This window comes from Hyla sarda, chromosome 8 (genome assembly GCF_029499605.1).
Source record: "Hyla sarda isolate aHylSar1 chromosome 8, aHylSar1.hap1, whole genome shotgun sequence".
NCBI lineage: Eukaryota > Metazoa > Chordata > Amphibia > Anura > Hylidae > Hyla > Hyla sarda.
The window spans coordinates 102,414,441-102,437,089 of NC_079196.1; the positions used below are offsets into that span (position 1 = coordinate 102,414,441).

Genomic DNA, 22,649 nt, shown 5'->3' on the forward strand with positions numbered 1-22,649 from the left:
AGTACGCAAGTGCTACGCTAACAGCGTAGCGTACGTTAGGTCTACGCTAATAGCGTAGCTTCGCGCAAGCGCAGACAGTTTGTCAATTAGACTAAAAAAAACTAAAAACAAACAACCTGCGCATGCGCCGGAAGAGGCCGCAGATTCGTCGCTGAGCCACGGAAGAAACAGGAAGAAAAGATTTGCCTCGGACGTCAGAAGATAGGAAGGACAGAAGCAAGAACACACCCCCTGACATCCCACTTACCGAACACAACATGGCGGAGGCCGAGGTACACAGCAAGCCACTGGAAGAAAAAGGGGCCAACTTCCGGATCTTCACAAAAGGTAAGAAAATACATATATACATAATCACAACCCACATAAAAAAACACATACTTATACACACATAACACACAAACATAATAACAAAAAACAGTATAGACAAGGGAGAACCCCTTTAAAGTGTCCCTGTTCCCACTTGTTCTCTTAGTCGGTAGAGGGTCTTCTAAGCACTTGGACTAGACTCGTGCTGCTCATGAGAGGATTGCTAACTGCTGACTGGATACAACTGCAGAAATCTCTTGGCATTAGGTCTTTTCTAGTTTTCAGTTTCTGGATGTAAATATGTATGTTCTTATTCACTCACAGCAAGCAGGTATCATGTACATGGCCTAAAACTGATATAAGTGATATGAAGAAAGTTTCAGAGCTCTTCAGTTTCCAATAAATCTGCTTTACAGAAAACCACTAAAACCCTTTTACCGGACTGTCAGGATTCCAATATTATTGCTTTGGGGAATTCGTTCTATACAACCCCTAAATATATTTAAAGAACCTCCAATCTGGGCCTTCACAATAGGAAGGGGGGCAGTGAGCTGTTTATGACAAACACTGTTTTCGCTAAATAAAACACCACTTTATGAGATTCTCAACACTCCAGCAGATCTGTGAAGTTTGACACTCCTGCCAGCAACCTTCTACTGGTAGAAGCATCGCAATCTGTAACATTCTTCTTTCATCAAGACAGCATCAAGGAAGGAAAAAAAACAGAAAATAGCAGTGACACGGAAAAAGGCAAAGACAAGTGGAAAGCACAGCAATGCATTCTGATGAGAGGGATCACCGCAATGGAGCAGAAGACGTAGCATACACCAGATTTTCTCCCCAGAAAAGCATCATAACTACCCATTTATATTCAGGACAAGTAACAACCCCTGCTGCCTATACCTAGTGAAATGTCATTTTTGGCACGCTGTGAAAGCTTATGCACATTGGCATGCAGCCTGTATGGCTAGTTTAGTATGGAGCTGTACAACTTCTACTTGCTGTTGGCTCCCAACGGAGCACTGCACAATTTGTTCTGGGGCATCCAACAAAAAGAATGCATCATACACCTCTATAGCTGTCTTATTAACCCATTAAGGACTCAGCCCATTTTGGCCTTAAGGACTCTTAACGTTTTAGTTTTTTCCTCCTCGCCTTCAAAAAAAAAAAAATCATAACTCTTTTATATTCTCATCCACAGACTAGTATGAGAGCTTGTTTTTTGCGTGACCAGTTGTCTGTTGTAATGCCATCACTCACTTTACCATAAAATGTATGGCGCAACCAAATAATATACTATTTGTGTGGGAAAATTAAAAAGAAAACCGCAATTTTGCAAATTTTGGAAGGTTTTGTTTTCATGCCGTATAATTTACGGTAAAATGACAGGTGTTATTTATTCTTTGGGTCAATACGATTAAAAGGATACCAATGATTACATACTTTTCTATTACTGTTGCATTTAAAAAATAAATAAAATAAAAATCACAAACTTTTTAACCAAAGTAGTACGTTTAAAATCCCTCTATTTTGAAGACCTATAACTTTTTCATTTTTCCGTATAAGCGGCGGTATGCATTTATAAAACTTTTAATACATTTTTTATCAATTTTTTGGGAATAAAATGTTCTAAAAAAAAAGCAGCAATTTTGACTTTTTTTTTTTTTTACGTTCACACCGTTCACCGTGAGGTATCATTAACATTATATTTTAATAGTGCGATATTTACGCACGCTGCGATACCAAATATGTTTATAAACATTTTTTTTTTTACTATTATCTTTACACTTTAATGGTCCCCATAGGGGACTATTTATAGCAATCATTAGATTAATAATACTGTTCAGTGCTTTGCAGAGAGAATAAGCACTGATCAGTGTTATCGGTAATTTTCTGCTCTGGTCTGCTCGATCTCCGACCAGAGCAGAAGACCCATGGAAGGCTGGATGATCGGCAGTGCTGCGGGTGATCCGATCAGCTTGTTTTTTGTGCCACCAATTTTACTTTGTAAGGACATCGATCATTTCACCACAAAATCTATGGTGAAACAATAAAAAATTATTATTTAAGAGGGCAAAATTGAAATAACTTTTGGGGGCTTTCAATTCCACACAGTGTATTTTACGGTAAAAATGACACATTTTTATTCTGTTGGTCCATACAATTAAAATTATATTAAACTTTTGTTTTACTTCTTTTAAAAATGATAACTTTTTGTCCGAAAATTACCATGTTTAAAAATGCCCTCTTCCGACCCCTATAAACTTCTTATTTTTCATTTTACAGGGCTGTATTAGTGCTTATTTTTTGTTTACGGTACAATTTTTGTTTTGATTTGCCTTTTTGATCACTTTTTATAAAATTTTTTTAGGGTATACGAAGTGACCAAAAATATGCAATTCTGGATTTGGTATTATTTTACATATACGCTATTGACAGTGCGGTTAAAGTAATGTTACATTTACGCACGTGGCGATACCACATATTTTTATTTTTGTTAACATATATATTTAAATTTTTTTTCAAACTTTTATTAGGGAAGGGGTTAAATTACTTATTAACTTTTTTTTTTAAACACAATGTTATAGTCTTCAATCTTCAAATTGCATACACTGTTCAATGCTATGCCATAGCATAGCATTGATCAGTGTTATCTGTGCTCTGCTGCTTTGGATTACCAATCGGATGGAGGGGAGGCAGGTAAGGGCCCTCCTGCTGAGCTCTCAGCTGATCAGGACACCGCCGTGGTACCGATCAGAACCGCTGAGCGGCAGGGAGTGTTTAACATTTTAGACTACGCCATCAACCTTGATCTAAAGAGTTAATGCTGGGCATCACGGCGAACAGCAGATAGCCACTGGGACCACCATGCTAAGACCCGCACTCAGCTCCTGAGCGTGTGTCATAGAAGAGGAGCGGGACAAGGGCATACAGGTGCACCCTTCATCCTTAAAGGGGTGCTCCCATGGAAAACTTACAGTACTTTTTAGGGGCTGTATACTAAAGAGAAATCCAAAAAGAAATGCATTTCCTCTGATGTCATGACCACAGTGCTCTCTGCTGACCTCTGCTGTCCATTTTAGGAACTGTCCAGAGCAGGAGAAAATTCCCATAGCAAACATATGCTGCTCTAGACAGTTCCTAAAATAGACAGAAGAGGTCAGCAGAGAGCACTGTGGTCATGACATGAGAGGAAATTAATTTCTGTTTTGGATTTCTCTTTAGTATACAGCCCCTAAAAAGTACTGGAAGGATTAAGATTTTTTTTTTTAATAGAAGTGATTTACAAATCTGTTTAACTTTCTGGCACCAGTTGTATTTGAAAAAAAAAAAAAAAAAAAAAAGTTTTACACGGGAGTACCCCTTTAAAGGGGTACTCCGCCCCTAGACATCTTAGACAGAAACTGGAGCTGACACTATTGACTTCTATGAGTGTTCTATGCTCAATGACCTGTCAGATGGGTCATGAGAGGTCACTGTGCAGGGAGGGGGAGGCTGAGCACTGACCACCTATTGTAAATGGTATGATCCCATCTTATCTGGTGTGACCTTTCACTCTAATCCTGTCTGTCATAATACGCAGGACACAGCGGGAAAGTTTTTGCTAAAGACCGAGCATCTGGCTATGATGAGGCACAGCAGCCTGAATAAAAACTGCAGGAGTTCCGGATTATTTTAGAATATAGATAGTAAAATGGACAATTAGAAGAAAAACTAAATCCCCATGAATTACTAAAAAATATATATTTATCAAAAACAGGTCAAATTGACTTGAATTAAAAAAGATTAAAAAAAACTTGAAGTTGACTTGAATTTAACAAATTGACTTGAATTTAAAAATAGATACAAAAATAATGATAACATCCAAAATAAAGGTGGTTACACACATTTATTTATTTTTTATTGAATTTTTTTTTTCGTTTTTTTGCGTCAAAGCCAGACGTGGATTCACAAGAAAGGAAAATGTGAGGAAACAACTTATACTTCTCCATTTTGCTAAAACCAAGTACTCACTGAACACAATGAAATTAGGAGTAATAATAATTAGAATCTAAAATTAGTTCAACCAATAGGAATATGGGTTCATTAGACCAACAACATGAGCCATTCACTGGCTTTTTATCTTTGCTGACAGAGGGGGTTCCCAAATAAAGGAACTCTGCCATGGACTTAGAATTATTTAAAGGGGTACTCCACTGGCCAACGTTCAGAAGTAAATGTTATGAACGCTGTTTTCGCACTGCGGGGGTCGGCAAGCCCATCGTGACATCACAGCAATGACCCCTCAATGCAAGTCTATGGGAGGGGGCGTGACGTTGCATTGAGGGAACGCGGCCGTGAAAACAGTGTTCGGAACATTTACTTCCGAACGCTGGCCAGTGGAGTACCCTTAAGAGTTATCACTCTAGGGCATATAGAGGATACTGACAACTTACAAAAGGCTGTACCCCATAGATCATCTCACCTTGGGAGCTGGTACAAAAAGGAGTTGTCCTAGGAGGGTAACCTATATGGCTGCCCATATGGTTATCAGATAGTTTGTCAAAAGAAAAAAAGACCGTAGATACAAATTTATATAGTAAATACAGTACTAGATGAATAACGGTGATAAAAATTAGGTCACGGTTCGGATGTGCACACTTTTCATGCCATTATTTTAGTTTCACTTTTCGCATGCACAAGTATCTAAATGCCATGCAGTGAAAAGTGTGGAAATGAGCAAAGATAAGGGAAATGAAAGAACATTCCTGCCACACCTTATCTCCGTCAGTTACAGAAGAAAAACAATCTTGTACTATGCCCTGGAAGTCAGATCACGGGGGACAGCAGCTGGAAGACTGGGTGAAGGGCATCACAATATTACTGGCCAAGGATCCAGCCAGATGCCAGCTTTTAACTGCTGGCTTGTGACTTTACGGTCTTTTTGATAATATACCCTAACAAGGCATACAGAAATATCTTCTTAAACAAGAGGTCTATTCACTATTTATTTCATGAAGTGCTTACATTATATGCGCCATAACAAGCAGTGGGAGCACTGTTTTTTTTTAAATATATATCCATATAACTTCTCTATTTATACAAAAAAAAATTATACTATTATACTAAAACTATACTATAAAAGACAGCTTAATAAATCTATTGTTGAATGGCAAAAAAAGACCAAATTTAGACCATTTTCTGTGAGACAACAGATCTTTTCATGACAAAAATAGATGCCAATAATACAGATATTTATCTAGAAGGTGATCCACCAAGTCAATGGTTCAGATTTACTAAAACGATCTCTAAGGGTACATTCACATGAGCAGATCCCCACATGAGCGAATATTTTACGCTGCAGATCCGCTGCTGAAGAACCGCTGTATGGTGCCTTTACATGTGCCTGCTCGGAGTGGCAATCCACCGCTACGAGCAGACATATTGAAGCGATATGCGAGTCGCCGCGCATGCGCAGTGTAGTCGCACACATTGCGGCCGCTCCCCCTGCTCCATGAGCTAGGCCGAGAGCTGTCATGATGTGCGAGTATACTGTGCATGCGCGCTGCGACTCACACATCCCAATCTGCCGCTCCAAGCCGGCACATGTAAAGGCAGCACACAGAGGTTCTTCAGCAGCGGATCTGCAGCGTAAAATACGCTAGGGATCCGTTCGTGTGAACATACCCTCAGGCTAGGTTCACACTATGGAATTTCTGCCTGCCATTCCACTTTGAAACTGCAGACAGAAATTCAGCTTACTAAAATGTAGAAAGAAGCTAGTCAATGGGTTTTACGTCCACCAATTCACACTTTCACGTAATTTTTGAAGCAGAATTTGTGAGCAAAATTTTTTTTTTTTAATTTCCGCCTGAAGAACGGAGGTGCTCATTCTTCAGGCGGATCTACTCATGGAAGACATAGCCATCTATTGGTGATGGCAATGTCCGCGTGGTCCTAGCGCCGACTGATTCAGCAAGTGGTGTCCGCACTCGGAATCTCTAGATGGAATTTTTCCGTCTGGAGATTCCATAGTGTGAACCTAGACTCAGGCTGTGTTCAAAAGAACCAGATTTATTAAAATGTATACGGCTGATTGTTAAATAAGTTTAGACCACCCTTTTTAGCACAAGGCCATGCCCCTTTTGTCCAATTTTTGGAGAAGTCTCTAGAAGTGTCTTAAACTCATAATAATGTGGTGCAAGAAATGCAAAACAATTTCTTGGAGCAATTTGCACCAGAATTATGGTGCATTTGCAATGGTAAATCTGTACCTCTGTCAGGTACCGTAGTTGTATAGTAGTTCATGCCAAACAACAGACCTGCATCTTAATTATAATGGTCGGACTAGGCAACAGATCATAGCGGTAATCGACCAGTAAGCAGTCGGTGGTCATTTAAAGGGCCGTTTACATCACAATTTGCTATACCATTTCACATATACTTTCGAGCCCCATTTTGACAATGAGGCATGCTACGCTTCTGTATCCAATAAAGTAAATGTTTACATGCTGGAAATGACTGGAACTTAGTCAGTGGTCGACTATACATGGGTAATTAAAGGCAATGGGGCCTGTGCCAGTACGCACACATATACATCAGTGATCCATTTTGATAGTATGCTGACATATGTGACATTTATAAACAGCCTACTACAGATATCTGGGCACAGATCAAAACCAGCCAAAGGACCAAGTGTTAAGAAGTGCAATATAAACTTTAATTTCACATGTACAACGCATTTCTGGACTGCTACAGTCTCTTCATCAGGTACCTGAAGAAGGGGCCAGAGGGGCCCAAAAACACCTTGTACATTTGAATTTCAAGTTTCTATTGCATAGCTAACCACTTGGTCCTTTGGTTGGCCTTGGCATGCAACCAGATATCCCCAGAAGGTTGTGTAGAGAACATTCATATTATTGTCCATGCTGGGAGGAGCTGCTACCGTTTGTGAGACTATACTGCTGTATAAATGACATGGAAGGGCAAATCATGATGTGAGCAAGACCAGACTGCCACAGACCAACAATGAAGGACAAGTTATTCAGAAAATGTCCATCTGAATGCCATAATGTGCAGTCAGTTTTACTCAGTGTTACTAAGAAGCTCTGAAAGTTTAGTATACTTAACCCAATATTTGCAGAAGTAGTCCGCATGATTTCACTACATTCACTTTTAGGTATAATTATCCTTGTGCATGCATAAAATCAGATGAAATGCATGAATTCAGACAAATTCCAAAATCTACTCATCCAGAGAATAAAATGAAAACAGACTCATCCAGGAGAGAATGATTTCACAATTTGGCTGCCATGCAAACTGGTCACAGATAGACCCGCTGACTCTCCCACTGAGAATTTAATTTCAGTAGAGCTGCTTGGCCAAAAGGTAATGTAATGAGTTGTTAATTTTCAATAAACATATCATTTCCCTTTTTTCCACTGTCTGCACCACCTCTCTGGCTGTCCTTCTCAAGGAATTCTCACTCAAAAGTGTTCATGTGGAAAGAAGCGCAAATTAGTGGCCGTCATAGAAACACATTGCAATATCACAGCTTTATGTGATCTGCCAATTACCGCTGTGAGACTGAGCAAATGCTCAAAGGCTCAAAGAAACTTGGAATACCAACCTTAATGCTAACAAAAACATTATATCCTAAACCAAAATGTATTTTACATTAAATAGAAAACATTAAATATTAATATTAACATTTACACACACATATATATATATAGTAAAAAGCAACAAGAATTAATATCCGCACTCACCGCAAGGATAGCGACCAAGAGCTCCTACATGGAGAAGCCGTGGGAACCGGGAGGTCACCTTTGCATAGCGTTCAGAAGGCGATTACCGGCAATTTCGCGCACTCAGCGATTCATCCGGCCATGCTGGCCGGATGACGCGCTGAGTGCGTGAAATTGCCGGTAATAGCCTTCTGAACTCTATGCATCAGTGACCTCCTGGTTCCCATGGCTTCTCCATGTAGGAGCTCTTGGTCGCTATCCTTGCGGTGAGTGCGGATATTATTTCTTGTTGCTTTTTACCTCCTCTATTAAAGCCGCTATTCCTTTGTTTATCCCAGCACCTCCGCTGCACCACTTAATTTGAATGGCCTTCGTATGTGACACACCATTATCCCATGATCCCTATACCACTGCACTTTGCTAATAGTAGCCACCTCTATGTCTTTGATCACACTCGTTTTATATTATATATAAATATATATATAAAAATAAATGTTACACACACATATACACTATTTTTATACTGCTGACATGTTCATGCATGACATGGTCCTAGCACTGTATTCAAATGGCAAGTACATCTTCTCAGATAAAATGATGACAACATGCCGGACAATGTGAATTCAGACTTAGAGATTCTCCTGTTCTCAAACACTCAAGTTCATGTTGCCTTGGTTGGTAATTTACAGCACTGAAACCAACAGTACAATGCGTACACCACTGCACTGGTCTCGGATGGTGAAAAAGACAAATGGATCCCATTATTGTCAATGGGGTCTGTCAGGCGCTGTTTTTTAGCGGGAGAAAAAGATGGCACTTGCAGTATCCGCGGACCCATTTAAATCAATGGTAGCGTAACTTGCAGCAGGTTTCCCACAATGGGAAACTCGCTGCTAGCTACTAGCGTGTGAACCCACCCTCAAAGAGCCCTGTTTCCCAACGCAGCACACTTCCAGGTTTGTGGTTGGTGAAAACCATTGCCCACTCAGCTGACCACTGGCTGCAGGTAAGTTCCATCTCAGCCACTGATTGGCTAATAGGACATTGGTTCATACAAACCAAAAACCCAGAAGTGTGCCGCATTGGGTGGCGCGGCACTGTGAAAGAGGCAGTGGCAACGGAACAGGCAAATAGGTTTGTTTTTTTATTTGCAGCCTCCCTAAAAAATGAATGTAAAAATAACTGCTAGCTGGAAACCCCCTTTAACATGAAGGGTCCACATTCTGGGTTTTCTTTGTCATCCAACCTTTATGACCATCACTAGAGGTATGTTTGCACTGTTTCACCCATTCTCTATACACTGCTCTCAGTAGTTCTAAGGGCTCAAAACTGCTGATCGACTCCTTTTAAAACTGGCTAACAACATTATATTAGTTGGCAGACAAGACGGTATCAGTGAAATCTGCACATAACAAAATGCCTACAATGAGATTGTTGATCCATCCGCCAAATTAAGCTGGATCACTGGACAGCTCCTAAGCAAGTGCACAAACCCTTATTCATATTTATGAGGAAACCCAGATAAAATGTAGGACAACAATGCAAAAATGACCATCAGATATGTTTACACGATATGATACATTTTGATAACAGATGCATTTTAAGTTCAAAGAAATGTTCTTGCAGATCTGTGACCCACACTTGTAATAAATATGTAAGGTTAACAGATGGATGTTGCCATTTATATAAGTTGAGAATTTCAGATGCTATACAGAGAACAAAGCCTGTACAGAAACACATCAAAGACCGGGCAGCAGGAAGTACTATAAAGTAGCCATACAAAAGATGGACTTATTTGCATTCTCTGTAGAAAACACAACGTACAAACTAGAGGCCCAAACAAGGGCCCATTACTACTTCAGGAGGCGCCCTCCTCTGTACTGAGGCTAATCTGAAAATACTATAATCGTGTTAAGTCAAAGTCATAAAAAAAGCTACTACAATAGGAAGCTTTCATAGAGACATAATCTAATTCTACATACTGCATTAAAGACTCACCCATTCTCAGCAAGAAGCAGCAGCCATTGACAGCCTACTCTATTGTGTCTGCATATCACCGGTCTGTAACACGCATTTATGACACTGATATAGGATGACGGCCATGCGAAGATCAACACCACTTACAGAAGCGCCATCTCAGCCTGTAATAGAGGGCCCATTGCTTTACCACCTAATGGGATGGTGAGACATATACGGTATAAGACGCACTTTTTCTTCCCCAAAACTGGGGGGGGGGGAAGTTGGTGCATCTTATATGGCAAATACACATCTATCGGGTCGGTCCCTGCGGCCATCAACGGCCGGGACCCGCGGCTTATACAGGGCATCACCGTTCCCGGCGATGCCCTGTATTCACACTTCAGACGCAGCGATCAAAGCTGACCGCCGCGTCTGAAGCGAAAGTCGGGCTGTTCGGGACCGCCGCGGTGAAATCGCGGCGTCCCGAACAGCTTACAGGACACTGGGAGGGACCTTACCTGCCTCCTCGGTGTCTGCTCCGTGCCGGAATCCCCTGCATGGCGGCGCTCTCCTTCGACGTCATCACGTCCCATCGCGCACGCTGTCCCGTCATCCAATAGGAGCGGCAAGCGTAGCAACGTGATGACGGAGAGAGCATGGATCCCGGGGAAGAAGGCGTCTGGAGCATCGGGGACACGGCGACAGCGATGGAGCGACATCCAGGGCAGCGGTGACAGGTCCGGAGCGGTGGGGACACGTGAGTACTACCTCCTATCCAGTGGTCTTCAACCTGTGGACCTCCAGATGTTGCAAAACTACAACTCCCAGCATGCCCGGGAGCTTGCTGGGAGTTGTAGTTTTGCAACATCTGGAGGTCCGCAGGTTGAAGATCACTGTTGGTTGCAGAGTCTTTTTTTTCTAGATTTTGCACCTTTAAAATTGGGAACGTCAAAAATGGGTTTAAATTAGAAGACAATAACGGATCAAAATGGATAAAGTAACGGTTGGGCAATGTCCGTCATTTTAACAGACTGTTAAAATAACGGACATTGTCCATCCATTAAGATCCATTGTGATCAGTTATTTGATCCGTTAAGTAATGGTCCATTATTGCTGAATAACAGGTGTCAAAGGGCAGGAACATGACAGCAGTCACGGCAGTGTGAAAAAGGTGCATTGTACTTTATTCCCCTAACTCATCTCAAGTGGTTCCATATGAAGAATTTATAGAATACTGAGTATTCATGAACAAACAGCAACTGTCAGATTTTGGGGAACTAATATATTCTTTAAAAGGTGTCCAAAGTACACCTTCATTGCAATGACTACAATACATGCAGTATTGGCAACAACAGTCAAACTGCTCCAGATAGACAGTCACCATAGAAGTGAGGCCGGTAGAAATGAAAGCCATTACCAGAGATTAGAAACGCTGGCAGCCATCTTTAAACATACGTTGGATCATAACAGTAAAGTATTGTAACAGTAAATATCAGATAGGCAACATTTACTGGTATTGCAAATATCATGCATGTATGAAGGGCATTAAAGACCAGCTACTATTCTAGTCACAGAGTACTTAAAGGGGTACTCCAGGGGAAAACATTCTTTTTAAATCAACAGGTGCCATAAAGTTAAACAGATTTGTAAATAACTTCTACTAAAAATCTTAATCCTTCCAGTACTTATCAGCTGCTGTATACTACAGAGGAAGTTCTTTTCTTTTTGAATTTCTTTTATGTCTGACCACAATGCTCTATGCTGACACCTCAGTCCCTGTCAGGAACTGTCCAGAGCAGGAGCAAATCCCCATAGCAAACCTCTCCTGCTCTGGACAGTTCCTGACTTGGACAGAGGTGTCAGCAAAGAGCATTGTGGACAGACAGAAATTAACTATACAACTTCCTCTGTAGCATACAGCAACTGATACGTACTAGAAGGGTTAAGATGTTTAATAGAAGTAATTTAAACATCTGTAGCGTATAGATGAGTAGTTCGGCACTGCTAACTTCTGAACCTGAAAGCGGGTGGACACTAAGTCGCTGTAGCGGAGTGGGGATACGGTGGTGCTCGGACTCACCTAGAATATACCATCAGTGCATGAGAAGATAAAGAAAAGTCGGCACTCACCGGGTTTCCAATTCAGCAGATTTTATTGCACGTTACTCACAGCCGTAGTATAATTCTCGGGGAGACGACGGATGGTACAAGGGGGGTACCACAGAGAGGCCTCTCTGTGGTAGCCCCCCTTGTACCATCCGTCGTCTCCCCGAGAATTGTACTACGGCTGTGAGTAACGTGCAATAAAATCTGCTGAATTGGAAACCCGGTGAGTGCCGACTTTTCTTTATCTTCTCATGCACTAATTTAAACATCTATTAACTTTCTGGCACCAGTTGATTACAATTTTTTTTCCACCAGAGTACCCCCTTTAAGGCAAGTCTGATTCACACCCCCTAACCCTTATATTCACACCCCCTAGCCCTTATATTCACACCTCCTAGCCTGGTTCATGGCTTATCAGATTAGAATTCACATCCCCATGTCAAATGAAGTTCCCACCCATCTATTCAGGGCAAATTGCTGCACAACTATGCATAGTGATGCCACAATTTTCTCAGCAGAATTGTGTATCCATTGGTCACTACATGTTGACAAGACTTTGTCCACATTCAGTAGCTGCTCCACAAAACCTTTGCCATAGACAGAACAATAACTGTTGCAATTGCTCAAACTAGATTGCAATGGTTATGGCTAGGCCCTGTTCACATCTGCATCAGAGGACCTTTTGGAAGCGTTCATTGAAGATTCTGTTAAATACCCCAGACAGAAGGGTGCAGCATGCTGTGCTATTTTTTGTCATGACAGAAACCCAACAGATTCCAACAGCAACAGGTTTAGTAATGCGTTGTTGCCGTCCGTCATGTGATGCTCTGGCATCACCATCATTTTTGCAGCTGTACTCTTCTAATGGAAAAGAACAAGAGAAACTAATAATGAAAATGGAAACATAGTCTTACATGGAAACAGCCCTTTAGGCCGGATGTTATAGCCAGCTCTCCCTACACCCATATACATTCAAAATGGTGAGAGGAAATAATCAGCTACTAGAAACCTTGGCTCATCTTCTTGGGCAAGTAAACGGATTGAGATTTTTAAAGGCAACATTCACAATTTTTTCTTAGATATTGATATAGTTAGACTGGAATCATTTACATATTGTTTAAATATATGTGTGTCTTGAAGAGGACCTGTAGACACTATGAAAAAAATAATGAGTTACACAAACCAGTAGATAGCTTAGGAGGGGGGCCGATTACATACCGTATTTTTCGTCCTATAGGACGCACCGGCGTTTAAGACGCACCCAATTTTTAGGGGCAAAATCTTAAAAAAATAAAGATTTTGAACCCAATAGTGGTCTTCAACCTGCGGACCTCTAGATGTTGCAAAACTACAACTCCCAGCATGCCCGGACAGCCGTTGTCCGGGCATGCTGGGAGTTGTAGTTTTGCAACATCGGGAGGTCCGCAGATTGAAGACCACTGCAGGAGGAGGTAATACTCACGTGTCCCCGCCGCTCCGGACCCGTCACCGCTGCCCTGGATGTCGCTCCATCGCTGTCACTGTGTCCCCGTCACTCTGGAACGTCTCTGCTGCCGGCCGGGTATCCTTGCTCTACGTCGCCGCCATCACGTTGTTACGCACGCCGACGCACATACGCGACGACGTGATGACGAGGAAGGAGAGCGCCGGCCATACAGGGGATCCCTGAACGGAGAAGACACCGAGGAGGCAGGTAAGGTCCCCTTGGTGTCCTGTAGGCACTAACCCGGCTATTCAGTCGGGCTGTTCGGGACCTCCGCGGTGAAATCGCGGCGGTCCCGAACAGCCCGACTGAACAGCCGGGTTAGTGTCACTTTCCCTTCAGACGCGGCAGTCAGCTTTGATCGCCGCGTCTGAAGGGTTAATACAGGGCATCACCGCGATCGGTGATGTCCTGTATTAGCCGCGGGTCCCGGCCGTTGATGGCCGCAGGGACCTCCGCGATAGGGGTGTATTCGCCGTATAAGACGCACCGACTTTTCCCCCCATGTTTTGGGGAAGAAAAAGTGCGTCTTATACGGCGAAAAATACGGTACCTGTTCACAGAATGATAATTGACTCCGGCCGGCTATGGTTTTGTGGCCGGACTGAAAACCGTGGTATGCTACGAAACCGGATGCAGGGTAAAAATAAGCCGACCGGAGTCACTATCAGACTCTGGTCTGCTCATTTAAATGAATGAGATTCGTTGGGGGTCCGGCCAGGATACAGGAGCCACCGGATTTGAAATTTTCCAGAAATTTACCACCAATGAATCTCATTATTGAAATGAGCCGACCGGAGTCAGATAGTGACTCTGGCCGGCCCATTTTTGCCCTGTCACAAAACCGGATACGGGGCAAAAATGAGCTGGCCGGAGTCACTATCTGACTCCGGTCGGCTCATTTAAATAAATAAGATTTGGCATTGCATCTCACAAAGGTGGTGTGAATGCACCCTTATAAGATTTGTAGTCCTCTCTGAATAATTTCGTGAATCTGTCATATGGGCAGGACTTTGTCGACTGAGCTCCATGTGGTGACTATATGGATGCCTGCATATTTAATGAAGGGGGTCATGCCCCCATACAGTCGTCACATGGAACTCAGCCCATATAAAAAAGTCCCCGCTCATCTGACACATTCATTGAATCAGTAGAGGAGACCAAGACCTAAAATTTGGCAAAGGGGGCCCGATCGTCATGCTGTAAACCGGTAGGTGATCAGCACCCCTAAGCTATCTATCTATTGGTTAGTGTAACCACAGGTAAGCTACACCCAGATTTACAGACAGGACGTCCTTACCATAATCAAGGAGAAAATCAATGAATTTCCAGTACGTAAAATGGAAAGTATATAAATGTTTCACCAGGTTCCACTGTGTCTCCATTACTTCACCTTATGATTTAAATGACCTCTCTTGGCAGACACTTGCATGCTCTGTTATATCTCGGCCGATGCCTAGTGACACCAGAAAACAAGGTAGAACAGTTTTGCCCAGAAGGTTTCTACAAGTTTACAGAAATAAGGTGAGTTTTGTTCACATACTGGTTTCTGGGTAACCTGGGAGACGGCCAACATGGCTGCCAATTCAGCTACCACAGGCCTTGTGACTCAGTTTTTCCCAGACTCCTGAAAGACCCAGTTATTCAATGAAACCAAAGTTTGGGATGTATCACTGTATGAAGTAGGCAGATTCACCAGAGGGGTGTATGGGAAACCCTTGTACGAGTTGTAACAGCAGTGAGATCGCTTGTCAAGTAGATTTCCCAGATAAACATATGGCAGAGCCCATCTGAAGGTGAAATAGGAGTTCAGAATAATATCGGCAGCTAGGATAGATGTACCTTTTGGCCCGTAGGATACTAGTCTAGCCCTAAAACAACTATCTGGGTGGGGACACTTATTACTACAGATGCTTAAAGGGGTATTCCAGGCAAAAACTTTTTTTTTATATATATCAACTGGCTCCGGAAAGTTAAACAGATTTGTAAATTACTTCTATTAAAAAATCTTAATCCTTCCAATAGTTATTAGCTTCTAAAGTTTTCTGTCTAACTGCTCAATGATGATGTCACGTCCCGGGAGCTGTGCATGATGGGAGAATATCCCCATAGGAACTGAACAGCTCCCGGGACGAGAGTCATCAGAGAGCAGTTAGACAGAAAACAACAACTCAACTTCAGAAGCTAATAACTATTGGAAGGATTAAGATTTTTTAATAGAAGTAAATTTACAAATCTGTTTAACTTTCCGGAGCCAGTTGATATATATATAAAAAAAAAGTTTTGGCCTGGAATACCCCTTTAATATCCCATTGTAGCACCAGAAAAGAAGAAGAAAAGTTTTCTAGCTAAGCTAATGCTATACCTATAGACTGACTTAACATTTCACCATTACACCAAACGCTTGCATCATGAGCCAAATAGCGCACTAGAGACTATGAATAATTGAGGACCAGGGGAGATTGATTGAATCCAGAAGATAAGACTCAGAGACCAGTTGCTTCTCATCCGTCTCAGAGCTCCGCAGGATCCCACAAGTGACCTCCAGTGGTCCAGGAACAGAACAGATTGCAACATCACAATCCCTATCCCATCATATGGTGCGAGACGCCAACTCGATTGTAAACTAACTGCGGTCAGAGAACACTTTAAACACATGATAACGTAAAACAAGTTAAACTAATATTTGGAATATTTGACTTCGGGGGAATCCTGGAACATGGGAAGGTTTTACTTGCATGTTCCAACAAGCAGAGAGATGCGGTAAAATACTGACTGCTGACTCACAGGAGGGCAGTCTTGTGTATCTGTAACTGGTTTGTCTCCTTAGGGCACAGTAAGCGGCATTTATATAGGCCCACAAACCGTTCTATACATGCCCAGGAGGGCTGTGGTAAGGAATGAAAAGACTCCCTAAGAGAGAAGGCTATACCCATTAGTGTCACCAGCCTGGCCTGGGAAAGGACTTCATAGAGTCCCAACATACACAAGTAAAGAATTACACATAGATCATATAATATGGCAAGTACTTATAAATATATAACTCATATATTGTGTGTATATGTATATATATATATATATATATATATATATATATATATATATATATAAAACTCATTTACGTGATAGCGCATTAGTGCATTTCCATCCTGGAGACCAATGATATATGGGTACAGCTCTGGATCATTGGCGGCTGGTAGTCTATATTATTACAGGCATAATGGGGTTAACAGACGTGCATTGACACATTCCTGCCCAGGGCTACACACGATAAAATGGATCGATTAATGGGAAAATCCTTTAAAAGTCCAGTATACCGTATACTTTATTAGACAACCCAAAAAGTTAGAGGTTAGCCGCCTGTATCTTGGTGGTTACATTAGTATTGAGGGTATCTGCATTAGTGGTCTGCAAACTGCGTTGCAAAACTACAACTCCCAGCATGCCCGGACAGCCGTTGGCTGTCCGGGCATGCTGGGAGTTGTAGTTTTGCACCAGCTGGAGGGACACTGTTTGGATACCACAATCCAGATGATGGGGGCAATGACTGGCATAGATGTGATCCCAGGATCCCTTTCCAATCATTGCCATTTTCCATCCAGTGGTACAGGCTAGTGGATGGCCCTATAGGTCTGTGCCTCAGGTGGGGGCCCCCAGACATCCACATAGACCTGGATCCCTCCCCAGCAGCAGGTAACATCCAGCCATGTCCCAGCCCTGGCAGCCGCACACATGACATGCAGAGCCGCACATGGGAGCTGTCCCCACACCCTAGAATAGACAGCAGTGCACACAGCCGCGATAAATGACATCATATGGTGGTCTCCATACAACCCATGGCTAGCCTGCCATACACCATGTCCGTCCATGTGCCCCCTCCCCACACCCTGCACATCCCTGTCCTCACATCCCTCACAGGCCCCCAGTCATGGTGCGGAGATTCCCGGGCCCGCTCCACGCTCTCACCTCGGCAGCGGTGGATTCACAGCCCCGGTCTCTTCCCGATGTATTCCCAGTGCGGCTCCCGGACACGGCGCGGACACCCGGCGGCCTCCAAGCTTCCCTCAGCTCCCGGCTGGAGAGTGACGGCGGCACCGGGGAGGAGGGGGAGAGGGAGGGGAGCTGGAGGGGAGGAGGAGAAGGTGGAGATGGAAGGCCCGGCCTCCCTCCCAGCTCTATCCAGGCTGTCTCTGCGGGGAACGGTGCTCCTGCCTCCCTGTGTCCTCAGCACTCCCGGAGCAGCGGCTTGTGTGCGCCTATGAGCGGTACCGGAGCGGTACTTCTCCCTATACAGCGCGCTATGGTGCCGGTGTGTGGCCGCCTTCCTGACGGGTTCCTCCCAGGCTGGGTGTGCCTGGCTCCATTATCCCTAATGTCGCTTCCTCTCCTACCTCCGTTTTCCTCGTCGTTCCCTCCTCTGTCACCTCCTCCCATTCCTTTCCCAATGGTTCTCTGCTCATCCTCCTCCTCACCATTATCTCTTCACTTTTCTCTCCTGGGCTGCACTTGGCTATTGGCTGAAACTATTCTCTCAGAAACTCTAAATATTTAGAATTGAAAAAAAAAATTTTTTAGAGCTCAAAATTTCCATATGAAATTTCTGAAAATCCTCCTGAATTGGTGATTAACTCCTTACGGACCCAGCCAATTTTCACTGTAGGACCCGGCCATTTTTTTTGCACATCTGACCACTGTCACTTTAAACATTAATAACTCTGGGATGCTTTTACCTTTCATTCTGACTCCGAGATTGTTTCTTCGTGACATATTCTACTTTATGTTAGTGGTAAAATTTTGTCGATACTTGCATCATTTCTTGGTGAAAAATTCAAAAATTTGATGAAAAAATTTTAAATTTAGCTTTTTTTTTATTTGAAGCTCTCTGCTTATAAGGAAAATGAATATTCAAAATAAATGATGTATTGATTCCCATATACAATATTTCTACTTTATGATTGCATCATGAAGTTGACATGTTTTTACTTTTATATAAAAAGGAAAAAGAGCGAAAGAGACACGCGCCCCTAGTGAAGTACAGTTGGACAGTATTATTCCAAATAAAATACAAGAATCCCACTCGCCATGTTGTGTTGCGCCGAGAGCACAACACCTCTTATCGCATGTAGAGTGGTAATCACTGGTCCTGCAGCTCGCTATCCTCCCGGGCACTGGGATCTGTCAACGGTGATAAGGTTTGCATAACGGTAAAAAACTGGATATTTCTATGCGGCGCTGGACCAAAAAGGCGAAGGGAGACCAAGCTCTTGATGAACAAACTGGCATTTATTATAGCACATACAACGCGTTTCAAGCCCGTAATGGGACCTTCCTCCGGACAAGGTGCTTTATTTTTTTCACTAAAATGCTAGTTTTCCCCCAAATTTTAAATTTTTACAAGGGGTAATGGGAGAAAATGCCCCCCAAATTTTTTAACCCCCATCTCTTCAGAGTATGGAAATACCCCATGTGTGGACATCAAGTGCTCTGCTGGCGAACTACAATGCTCAGAAGAGAAGGAGTCACTTTTGGCTTTTGGAAAGCAAATGTTTTTTTGGGGGGAATGTCGCATTTGGGAAGCTACATTCTGGTCCTATGCTGCCAGAACAGCAAAAAAAACACATGGCATACTATTTTGAAAACTACACCCCTCACGGAATGTAAAAAGGGGTACAGGGAGCCTTAACACCTCACAGGTGTTTGACGACTTTTTGTTAAAGTTGGATGTGTAAATGAAAAAAACATTTTTTCACTAAAATGCTCAGAAGAGGAGGAGCGCCATTGAGCGTTTGGAAAGAGAATTTGTTTGGAATGGAAGTCAGGGGCCATGTGCATTTACAAAGCCCCCCGTGGTGCCAGCTCAGTGGACCCCCACATATGTGACCCCATTTTGGAAACTACACCCCTCACAGAATTTAATAAGGGGTGCAGTGAGTATTTATACCCCACTGGCGTTTGTTAGATCTTTGGAACAGTGGGTTGAGCAAATGAAATATTAAATTTTTCATTTTCACGGACCACTGTTCCAGAAATCTGTGAGACACCTGTGGGGCGTAAATGCTCACTGTATCCCTTATTACATTCCCGTGAGGGGTGTAGTTTCCAAAATGGGGTAACATGTGGGGAGGGTCTATTGTTCTGGCACTGTGGGGGGCATTGTAAACACGTGACCTTCAATTCCAGACAAATTTTCTCTTCAAAAGCCCAATGTTGCTCCTTCTCTTCTGAGCATTGTAGTGCACCCGCAGAGCAATTTACATCCATATATGGGGTATGTTCTTACTCAGAAGAAATGGGGTTACAAATTTTGGGGGGCTTTTTTCCTATTTTCCCTTGTGAAAATAAAAACCTTAGGGTAACACCAGCCTTTTAGTGAAAACTTTTTTTTTTCCATTTTCCCATCCAACTTTATGAAAATTCATCAAACACCGGTGGGGTGTTAAGGCTCACTGTACCCCTTGTTACGTTCCATGAGGGGTGTAGTTTTCAAAATGGGGTCACATGTGGGTATTTATTTTTTTGCGTTTATGTCAGAACCGCTGTAAAATGAGCCACCCCTGTGCAAATCACCAATCTCTCAATCCTGACCCTTGTGCGTCCGCAGATCATTTTACGCCCACATATGGGGTATTTCCGTACTCAGAAGAAATTGCGTTACAAATTTTGGGGGTCTTTTTTTTCCTATTACCGCTTGTGAAAATAAAAAGTATGGGACAACACCAGCATGTTAGTGTAATTTTTTTTTTTACTCTAACAGGCTCATGTAGCCCCCAACTTTTCCTTTTCATAAGGGGTAAAAGGAGAAAAAGCCCCCCCCCCCCCCAAATTTGTAGTGCAATTTCTCCTGAGTACAGAAATACCCCATATGTGGCCCTAAACTGTTTCCTTGAAATACAACAGGGCTCCAAAGTGAGAGAGTGCCATGCGCATTTGAGGACTAAATTAGGGATTGCATAGGGGTGGACATAAGGGTATTCTACGCCAGTGATTCCCAAACAGGGTGCCTCCAGCTGTTGCTAGACTCCCAGCATGCCTGGACAGTCAGTGGCTGTCCGGAAATGCTGGGAGTTATTGTTTTGCAACAGCTGGAGGCTCCGTATTGGAAACACTGCCGTACTATACTTTTTCATTTTTATTGGGGGGGGGGGGACACAGTGTAAAGGGTGTATATGTAGTGTTTTACCCTTTATTATGTGTAGTGTAGTATTTTAAGGGTACATGCGCACTAGCAGGCGTTTACGGTGAGTTTCCCGCTAGGAGTTTGCGCTGCGGCGAAAAATTTCTAGCAAGAAATTTACTTACTGTAAACTCGCCCATGTGAATGTACCCTGTACATTCACATGGGGTGGGCAAATCTCCAGCTGTTTCAAAACTACAACTCCCAGCATGTGCTGACAGACCGTGCATGCTGGGAGTTGTACTTTTGCAACAGCTGGAGGCACACTGGTTAGAAATCCTTCAGTTAGTTCTGTTACCTAACTCAGTTTTCCAACCAGTGTGCCTCCAGCTGTTGCAAAACTACAACTCCCAGCAAGTATTGATAGCTGAAGGGCATGCTGGGAGATGTAGTTATGCAACAGCTGCAGGTACACAACCACAACTCCCAGCATGCCGAGACAGCTGTTTGGGCATGCTGGAATTTGCAGTTTTGCAACATCTGGAGGACTACAGTTTAGAGACTACTGCAAAGTGATCTCCACACTGTGGCCCTCCAGATGTTGCAAAACTACAAATCCCAGCATGCCCAAACGTCTGTCTGGGAATGCTGGGAGTTGTAGTTTTGCCACATCTGGAGGGCAACAGTTTAGAAACCGCTGTATAGTGGTCTCAAACTGTAGCCCTCCAGATGTTGCTAGGCAACTCACCGGCTTCCGTAGGATCCAGGGAGCTGCATCGCCGTCCTCTGCTGCCAGCGATCCCCACCGCTGATCGTCACCTCCGCCCCGGTAAGTGGACTCTGGTGCCGGTCCCTGTAGGTTTCCCCATCGTGCCTCGCTTATTGTGGGTGGGCAGAATGGGGAAACCAAAAGTTAATCCCCCCGCCCCTGATCTGCTGTTGGTCGTCGCTTATAGACCACCTCACTCCTATCCCTTCAGGGGGATCGTGGGTATCTTGGACAACCACGATCCCCCTTATATTCCGAGTCACCATAGACCTGTAATGACCCGGAACCGCGCAAATCGCCGGTGTGAATTCACTGGTGATTTGCTGCGATCGCCGTCATGGGGGGGGGGGGGGGGGTGTTCTGATGACCCCCCTGGGCATTTGCGCAAGGTGCCTGCTGATCGATATCAGCAGTCACCCCGGTCCCCGCCTGCGCGCAGCAGGGACCGAAATTCCCACGGACGTATGTGTATGTCCTTGGTCCTTAACTACCAGGGAGCTCTTGGTCCTTAAGGGGTTACTCTGGGATATCACCCACCCACTTTACAAACGCTAAAGCAAAGGGATCGGGACCCATCGACTGCAGAAGCTCATAAGCCTGCGTTAGGGCTTTGGTGAGGTCGGTGGTACCCAACAGTAGGTCCACTTCTGAAAATGCTGGAGTCACATCAAGAGAGACAAATTGCACCACAATTGCATGTCTCAACTGGAGGTACCGATAATGAGCACTCCATGGAACATGAAAATGCTCACATAATTTGTGAAAGGAGGGGAAAGACGGAAATTCCCCAAATAAATGTATTGCAAACTTGATCCCATGATCGCTCCAGAAACTCTCCACCTCCAACTCCGTAGGTGCTCAAAGTGAGGGTTACCCCACAGGGGTGCTCTGAGAGACAAGGCCAGCAACGGGAAGAACCTGGAGACCACCGCCCCCACATCCGCTACCGTTTTAATAGGAGATGGTAACCTAGAAGAGTGTATCTATACAGGGTGTTAGTGAGAGTCTCATACAAACCCATAATGGCTCCCACCAGTGCCGTAGCTGCATTCGCAAGATCCAGGTCGATCTACCAGGCGACATGCACGAGTTGAGATGCTAGAAAATAATTTAGCATTTCAGGGGCAGCAAGACCACCCATCTTTTTGGCACCTGGAGCAGCGCCTGACCCAGTCTTGGAGGTTT

General features: G+C 43.6%; 1 protein-coding gene across 4 annotated transcripts in view; it reads right to left on the minus strand.

Annotated features, from left to right (window-relative positions):
- The window catches only part of RAPH1 (Ras association (RalGDS/AF-6) and pleckstrin homology domains 1), a 201,008-nt gene extending 182,814 nt beyond the window's left edge, over positions 1 to 18,194 (minus strand). For 2 of the 4 annotated variants that reach the window (XM_056537178.1, XM_056537177.1), the window contains exon 1: positions 17,548 to 18,192. The gene's annotated coding sequence lies outside the window, so the exon portion shown is untranslated. Of the gene's footprint in view, positions 1 to 17,547 lie in introns of all 4 variants that reach the window. The other 2 variants (XM_056537175.1, XM_056537179.1) reach the window with 2 other exon arrangements.
- Between the last annotated feature and the right edge of the window lie 4,455 nt (positions 18,195 to 22,649).